Consider the following 7,722-nt stretch of genomic DNA (forward strand, 5'->3'; position numbering starts at 1 on the left):
CCAGACCAAGCACTCTATCCACTATGCCCTTAGCTGCCTGTCAGAGATGTGGAGATATTTCCATCTTACTTTGAGAAACACTCCATGTCTTGGCTCTGGAGATTTTCTTTCTCATTCCTGTAATGTTTCTCCTCATCTCTGCCTACTGGCTTATCTGGTTTACTTTAAGGTCCAGTGAAAATCTTATTTTCTATAGGAAGCCTTTACCCATCCCCTCTCAATTTCAGTGTCTTTTCAGAGCACTATTCATTATTTCCTGTTTATATACATATAAAATCTTTGTACATATTTGTTTACTTGTCTCTCCCATTAGATTGTGAGCTCTTTTAGAGCAGGGACTGGTTTTTGCCTCTTTTTGCATCCCCACCTCTTAGCAGTGTGCCTAGGATATAATAAATGTTTATTGACTGACCGCCTACAGAAGGAAAATGAGATCTTACTGGTGAAAAAACAAGGTCAGAGATCTTACTGGAAGCTTATTTTGGCCAGCTCCTGGAGAAGGCAGAGAAAATAGCCTATAAGTGAAATGAACAATATACCATAGGTTAAAAAAATGTTACTGATGAGTTTAGAGCCAGCCAGGCAGTATATACTTTTGGGGAGGCTTGTTAACATTCAGTTACATAGTATAAGTGTGAAGAACACTGAAAGTACTGAAATTGATGACTGAAGTAGGGAAAGAGTCCAAATTTTTAAAAGATATAATAACTGACCTTCATATATGACTTTAAGTTTGGGGAAGTGCTTTATAAATGTTATATCATTTTATCATTACGATCCTGACAACCTTTTCTTACGTAGGTGCTATTATTATCCCAACTTTACACATGAGGAAACCGAGACCCAGTGGGGTTAAGTGACTTGCCCTAGGTCACACAATTAGGAAATGTCTAAGGCCAGATTTGAGTTCAGATCTTCCTGACACCAGGTCAAGTTCTCTATCCACTGGCCTGTCTAGCTCTCTGTTAGAAATATGGAGACACTATTTTCATTTCATTCTGTCATGGCCAGAACATATCTGGGGTATTATGTTCTTCTGTGAGTGCCACTGTGCAGGTGAGATGGTGACAAACTAGAGAATGTCTGCAGCAGAGTGACCATTCCTGTGGGGTCTGGAAACTGTATCACATGAGGAATAGTTGAGGAAACTACATATGTTTGGTCTTGAGAAGAGAAGGTTTAGGGAAGATAAAGGAGAGTTGACTTCAAATATTTGAAGGGCTGTCATATGATAGAGAAGATATGTTTTGTGGTGGTACAGAGTACAGATATCACAATGATAGGGAGAAATTACAGTGATGCCCATTTTGGCTTAATGTAAGGAACAACTTCTCAGTAAAGAGATGTCCAAATATTGACAGGCTACATTTTGAGTTTCTCAGTTGCCTGCCATTAGAAGAGCTCTAACAGAGGTAGGTTGTAGGAATGAGGTAGGAAAGAATAATGCACTGGCAAGGAGGTTAGCATAAATTAGGGACTTTTCCACCTCAGGTTAAAACATTGTATGATCCTGTTGATAAATATGCATCTTTTGGGTTTTTTAAGTTATTAAAAAATTGTCATTTTTGTGTTAATTTAGAATTTGCCTTACTTTGGCTGCTTAAGCAGGGCTATTTATTTTTCTATAAACTCATTTGAAAACCAGTGGGTAGAAACCTGGTCTTGAGGAGAGAAATGACATCTTGAATCTTCAGGAAAATGGCTTGTAGTTCCAGAACACACAACCATGATAAAAACCATCCCCTGGCATCAGAGTGATATCAAAGTGAAAGTATAAACAGCGAATTAACCTGGTCCATTGCTAGAATCGCAAATGAAAAGTCATTCTGGGCCATAGATGTGCAGCATAAAACCTTCACATTGCACATCTTTTGAAAGTACAATTCTTTAATTCTCAAATGTGGGAGAAAGAAGAGGCAGCTTAGTATGATGGAAAGAATGCTTGAATCAGGAGAGACCTTAGTTCAAACCCCATCTGTATCTATGTGGATGATGATGATGATGACCACCTCCCTCCCAGGGTTGTTGTGAAGTTCAAATGAGATAACATGTAAAGTGATTTGCAAACCTTAAAGTACTGTTTAAATGCTAAATGTTATTATTATTAATTATATGATCATGGGAAAGTAACTCTGAGCCTCAATTTTCTTACCTGTATATTGGGGATAATAATACTTGAATTCTTATGTCACAAGCTGTTTGGGGGGATCAAATAATATGAGGTACTTTGTAAACCTTAAAGTATTATATGTATCATCAACAAATAGTACTAATGACATTGTAGCTACTGTTACTGGAAGCAGTGTGATGCAGTGATTAGAAAGCTGGCCTTAAAGACTGGAAGACCTGGTTTCAAGTGCTGTCCCTGATATGTATTGACTGTGTGACCCAGGGAAAGTCACTTAACTTCTCAGTGTCCTAGGCAAATCTGAGACAACACATTGAGAAGAGAAGAGAAGTTACTGACTTGAATTGGTAAAAAGGAGTTTCTTTACCTGGAAGTTTCTTATACCAGTGAAGCCACAGGTTCAGGTCTTGTTCCTAGCTCTGAGTATTAGAAATGACTCAAACAAAGCCACCAAATTTGAAAATAACACATTGGATGCTAGCTAAGATTAAAAAATACCTTGGCAGGGTAGATTTAATCAGAACAAGTCTTAAACTCAGATGGTCAGGTTGGCAGTTACAAGAAAAGAAAAACTTTCCAAAGCATAAGATCAGAGAAATATGGCTACTCAAATTCATTTGGAAAATGGCTTTTAATGGATTGTAAAATCAATGAGAGTCAATGGGGTGCCGTGGTAGCCAAAAATGCTAGTGCAAACACTCAAGGCTTTGAAGGAGGGATATTATACAGAACAGGAATCACAGTCCTATTATAACCTACTCTGGTCAATCTACATTGGGAGCCACATTTTAGGACTGACATTGATCAGCTAGAGAGTTTCCAGAGGAATGCAAGAAGAATTTGGAGAGATCTCAAGACCATACTATTTGTGAATCAATGAAAGGATATAGGGATTTTTCTTTTAGGTAGGAGAACACTTAGGATGGGGATGATAGATGTCTTTAAGAACTTGAAATACTCCAACAGAAGAGGGATTTGACTCACGCTTTGCCTCAGAGGACAGAACTATGAACAAAGCTATTAATGTAAGAGGGAAGGAAGTTAGGAAGTTTCAGAGAGACACATTATAAGGGAGAACTTAAAAATCAGAGCTGAGCCAAGGTAGAATGGGTTACCTTGGTAGGTAGTGCATTCTTCCTTATTGGAGTTTTTAAGTGAAGCTTGGGGACCAATTGTTGATAACAGGTTCTGTAGAGGTATGGGTTGAGCTAAATGAAATTCTGAGGTCCTTTCCAATTTTGACAATTTGTACATCTGAAATCAAGAATTGCTAGCATTCCATAAGAACATCTTATTAATTTGGTCCACCCACCACTAACTCAGCATTAGATAGAATTTTGCCTCCTGTAACCAATTTTGTCACGTCATAGAAAATAATAGTCAAATAATAGTCCTAGAATAGATCACTTCAGTGATATCTTAATAGAAAGATATACCTTTTTTTGAAAATAGAATATTTAACAATCTGAGATTAAAAGCATCTTGTCTTCTCTAATTCGGGGTATCACATGGAATACAGAAGAAGAATTAAAACCAAATTAGTCTAAATCTTTTTTTTTTGTCTGGACCTATGATTTCACCATATAATGAGCCCCTCATTAGGAAACTCTTTGTAGAAATGAAGATTGACAGTTGTTGTGCAAGTTACAATCTTAGAATTGTTTCGACACTGAGAGGTTAAGTTCTTTGCCCAGAACCACACAGGCAATATATGTCAAAGGCAGAATTTGAACGTGGATCTTCTTGACTCAAAGGCCGACTTTCCATCAGTGGTTATATACACCATTCTATATACAGTACAGAGCCACTCTCTTTGGTGGATCATTGGTAAGAATTGCCAACAGAAACAATATCATGCTATTATGAATTTAGAGTTAGAAGGAAACTTAGAGTTTAGCTAGTCCAATCCACTCATTTTATGGATGATGAGTAGAAGCTCAGTGAGGTTAAGTGACTTGGTCAGAGTCACACAGGTGACAAGGACAAACCGAAAATTTTAGACTTCAAAATAATAATAGCTAACATTTATACGGGCAGCTAGGTGGTACAGCGGATAGAGTGCTGGGCCAGAAGTCAGGAAGACTCATCTTCCTCAGACACTTACAAGCTATGTGACCCTAGGTAAGTCAAGTAACCTTTTTTGCCTCAATTTCCTTATCTTTAAAATGAATGAGAGAAGGAAATGGCAAACCACTCCAATATTTTTGCCAAGAAAACCCCAAAATTGGGCATGAAGAGTTGAATGAGACTGAAAAATTACTGAACAACAATGTTTACAGAGCACCTACTGTGTGCCAGGAACTGTACTAAGGGCTTTACAAGTATGATATCTGATCTTCACAAGAGCCCTGGGAGGCAGGTGTTGTTATTATCCCCATTTTACAGTTGAAGAAACTGAGGCAGAGAGAGCTTAAGTGACTTGCCCAGGCCACACAGCTTGCTTTTTTTTTTCTTGAAGGGGGGAAGGCAGGACAATTGGGGTTAAGTGATTTGCCCAAGGTCACACAGCTAGTAAGGCCAGATTTGAACTCAGGTCCTCCTGACTCCAGGGCCGGTGCTCTACTCGCTGGGCCACCTAGCTGCCCCACACAGGCTACACAGTTTGTAGGTATCTGAGGCCAGATTTGGAACCCAGTTCTTCCTGACTCCAGGCCTGATGCTCTATCCTCAGCACCATCTGTCTGCTTCTTCCATTCTATGAGGCTGGCTTCAGATAGTAGCTTTGGGTAAAGGAGGAAGAAGATAAGGTTACCTCAGCTATGACACACAATTTCCCAAATGGCTGCATGTCACAATTTAAGTCTGAAAGTCCCTTTCTCCCCAAGATCTTTAGTTTAAAAGGTGCATAAACATGCTTCGAGGTGTATAAATGGGGACTCTTAAACGTCATCAACTGAAAATGAGCTTCTTCTCAGAAAGAACCTGTGGCATATGAAGGAACACACAACAAAGGTCTCTCAAACACCCCAATCTCTCTTACCTTTCACAGTAGCCTAAACATGATAAGTAAGTAGAAAGTAGGTGCCTGGTGCACATGCCTTTTACTTTTTTTCCATTTTTATGTGCGGGTGGGGTTGGGTTTGGGTTCCTTACATATATTTAGTGCTCAATGTTTGTTGCTGCTGGTGGTCATGGTCAGTGAGAAGGAGATATGGAATAAAGACATGGAAAGACATAGAGAGAGACAGGCAGACAGACATTGGATTCAATTAGGGAGGTTGGGTGAAACTTTCAGTGCCTGGTAGAATGGGTGAAGACGAGGTCTCCAATATTCCAAGCAAGTCTTGCTACCTCAGCTCATGAACTGACAATGCATTCTAAAATACGTTCTTAGATTCCTACCCAGGAAATTATTAAGTAGGCAGAGTTGTTCTTCTCTCCTCCCCAATTCCCTTTCTGAAACTTCTATTATTTCCCAACCCCCTTCCCTCCCTCATACTCCCCCTCAATACCATTATCAGTAATAAACATGGATAAACACCTACTATGTATAGGACCCACTACTAGGCATTCAGTGCCCTCCTGTGTTCATAATTTATTTTGGCTATCAGATTCCTCCCACAGCCCCTTCCCCAACCAGGAGTGTCCTCCCCAACTCCTTTTCCTCCTTTCGCCATGCCAATCAAAGTTCTAGTTCCCATGTATTCAGTTAGGTTGATTTGATTAAAGTAATTCACCGCTGGGATGAATGATGGTCACTCTTCTAAGAGACCTTGGACACTTCGGAAGAGAATATTTGGATAATAGGATGGTTGAATTTAGATCTGGGAGAAATTAGCAATCAACTAGTTCAACACTCTCACTTTGTAAATGAGGATGCTGAGGTGCAGGGTGGTTGATCAAGGTCATGAGGTAATAAATATCAGAGCCAGGATTCCAACCCAAGTCTTCTGATTCCAAATCCAAGGTTCCTTTGAATACACTTCAATGTCACAAAGGAGCTGATTCACAGAACAAAAATTTATTCTTTGGAATATGCATTGTATATGTTTTTAGGCTATTCCAAATGATTGCCTCCTCTCAAACAAATTCACTCAAATTCTTTAACTATTCCCCAATGATGGAAAATACAGGGAATCAGCATTACATTATCAAGCCACTCCTCACCTTTATCAGAGGTCCTGTTCTGATAGAGGCCTTAGTAAAGCAGTCATTAATTGGGAGACAGCATAGGAAGGAGGAAACTAATTCCTATCATAAAAGATTAAAGACAAACCTGAAGGAGAATAAAATTCTTATTCCTTCCACACTGAAGACTTTCTCACCATTATACAGGATTCTGGAGGCAAGCAGATGACCACATGATACCTGAGATTTCATCAGAAATACTTTGGCCTTAAAAGCCTGAAAGTTAAAACTTTTCATTTTACTTTGTAGTTAATTTTTAACTTCATTCCAGTTCTTTTGATCGATGGACTGAACTTTTATATTGATGCTTGGTCTTTGTTCTGATGATAATTATATCTCTAAATCAAATAGTTAAGCACTTTTTCATGTTGTGCTGTAATAGTAAGTAATATTTATGTAGTGCTTTAAGGTTTGCAAAGTGCTTATACATGTGCTAACTCAATTTATCCTCATAACAACCCTTTGAAATAGGGGCTATTTGCAGATGAGAAAACTAAGAACAATAGAGGATAAAATGGCTTGTCCAGGATCACCTAGCTAGTAAGTATTTGAGGAAGTATTTTAACTCAGGTCTGTCTGCCTTAACTTCAAGTCCTCTACCCTATCTATAGCTGCTTTAACCTAATTCACATAAGTCACATTTATTTAGCTTCAGTGATGGTAGAGTCAATCTGGTTTGTTGGTAGGAAGTCAAACTCTCATGGGGCCCTTAAACTTGAGAAAAGAACAGAACAAGTTACTAAAGACTGAGGTAGGCAATGGGAAAAAGACCCATGTCTTAAAAGACAGGCTTCTGGGAGCCAGGGGTCAGTGATAAGGGAGAAGGAGTTGCAGCTGCCAAGGCAAGGCTCTAAAGTATTGAGGTAAGAATTCCCAGTTACAATGTTAAATGTATCTGAAATAGATTGAGTTTCCCAAATGATCTAGTAGCAGTAGTCAGAGACAATTGTCATTCTTTGGCCTCATGGGTAAAGGTTATAAAAGAGAAAACCCCACGAGCTCAAGTCCCTCAAAGCAGATCCTAGTGCACCTGGCTGATTCCCTGATGAGTTCTGAGAGATTTAACCTTGGATCTTCCCGAGGCCTGCACTCTAGGCACTGCATCACCTAGCTGCCTAGCACACAATGCTTCATATCTGTGAGCAGCTGCAGGATCATCATTCTCCTAGACTTTGGGTGTCTGCTCCTGGGATTGATTGGCAATAGTAGTTTTAGGCTTTACAATTTGTGGTTCCTCCCTTGATCTGCAAAGGGATGCTATCACAGTTCCCTCAAGATGTTTGACTCATTCTTCCTGTATGACTGATCAGTAGGTTTAGGACTCTAGGAATTCTCAGGTTAGGATCTGCACTCATTCATGGTACAGGGATTGTAATGAGGGATCTGGTGGAAAATGGTACCCAGGAGGTGTTGATTTGTCTTTTTTGCTGGAGGAGACCTCTGACCATGTCTGGATGCATCTGACC

At 39.4% G+C, this 7,722-nt stretch overlaps 1 protein-coding gene across 2 annotated transcripts in view; it reads right to left on the bottom strand.

Annotated features, from left to right (window-relative positions):
• LOC118836914 (sodium-dependent phosphate transport protein 3-like) overlaps positions 1-6,435 on the bottom strand; it is a 60,480-nt gene extending 54,045 nt beyond the window's left edge. For both annotated transcript variants that reach the window (XM_036744017.1, XM_036744016.1), the window contains exon 1: positions 6,345-6,435. The gene's annotated coding sequence lies outside the window, so the exon portion shown is untranslated. The remainder of the gene's footprint in view (positions 1-6,344) is intronic.
• Between the last annotated feature and the right edge of the window lie 1,287 nt (positions 6,436-7,722).

Source organism: Trichosurus vulpecula, chromosome 2 (assembly GCF_011100635.1).
Source record: "Trichosurus vulpecula isolate mTriVul1 chromosome 2, mTriVul1.pri, whole genome shotgun sequence".
NCBI lineage: Eukaryota > Metazoa > Chordata > Mammalia > Diprotodontia > Phalangeridae > Trichosurus > Trichosurus vulpecula.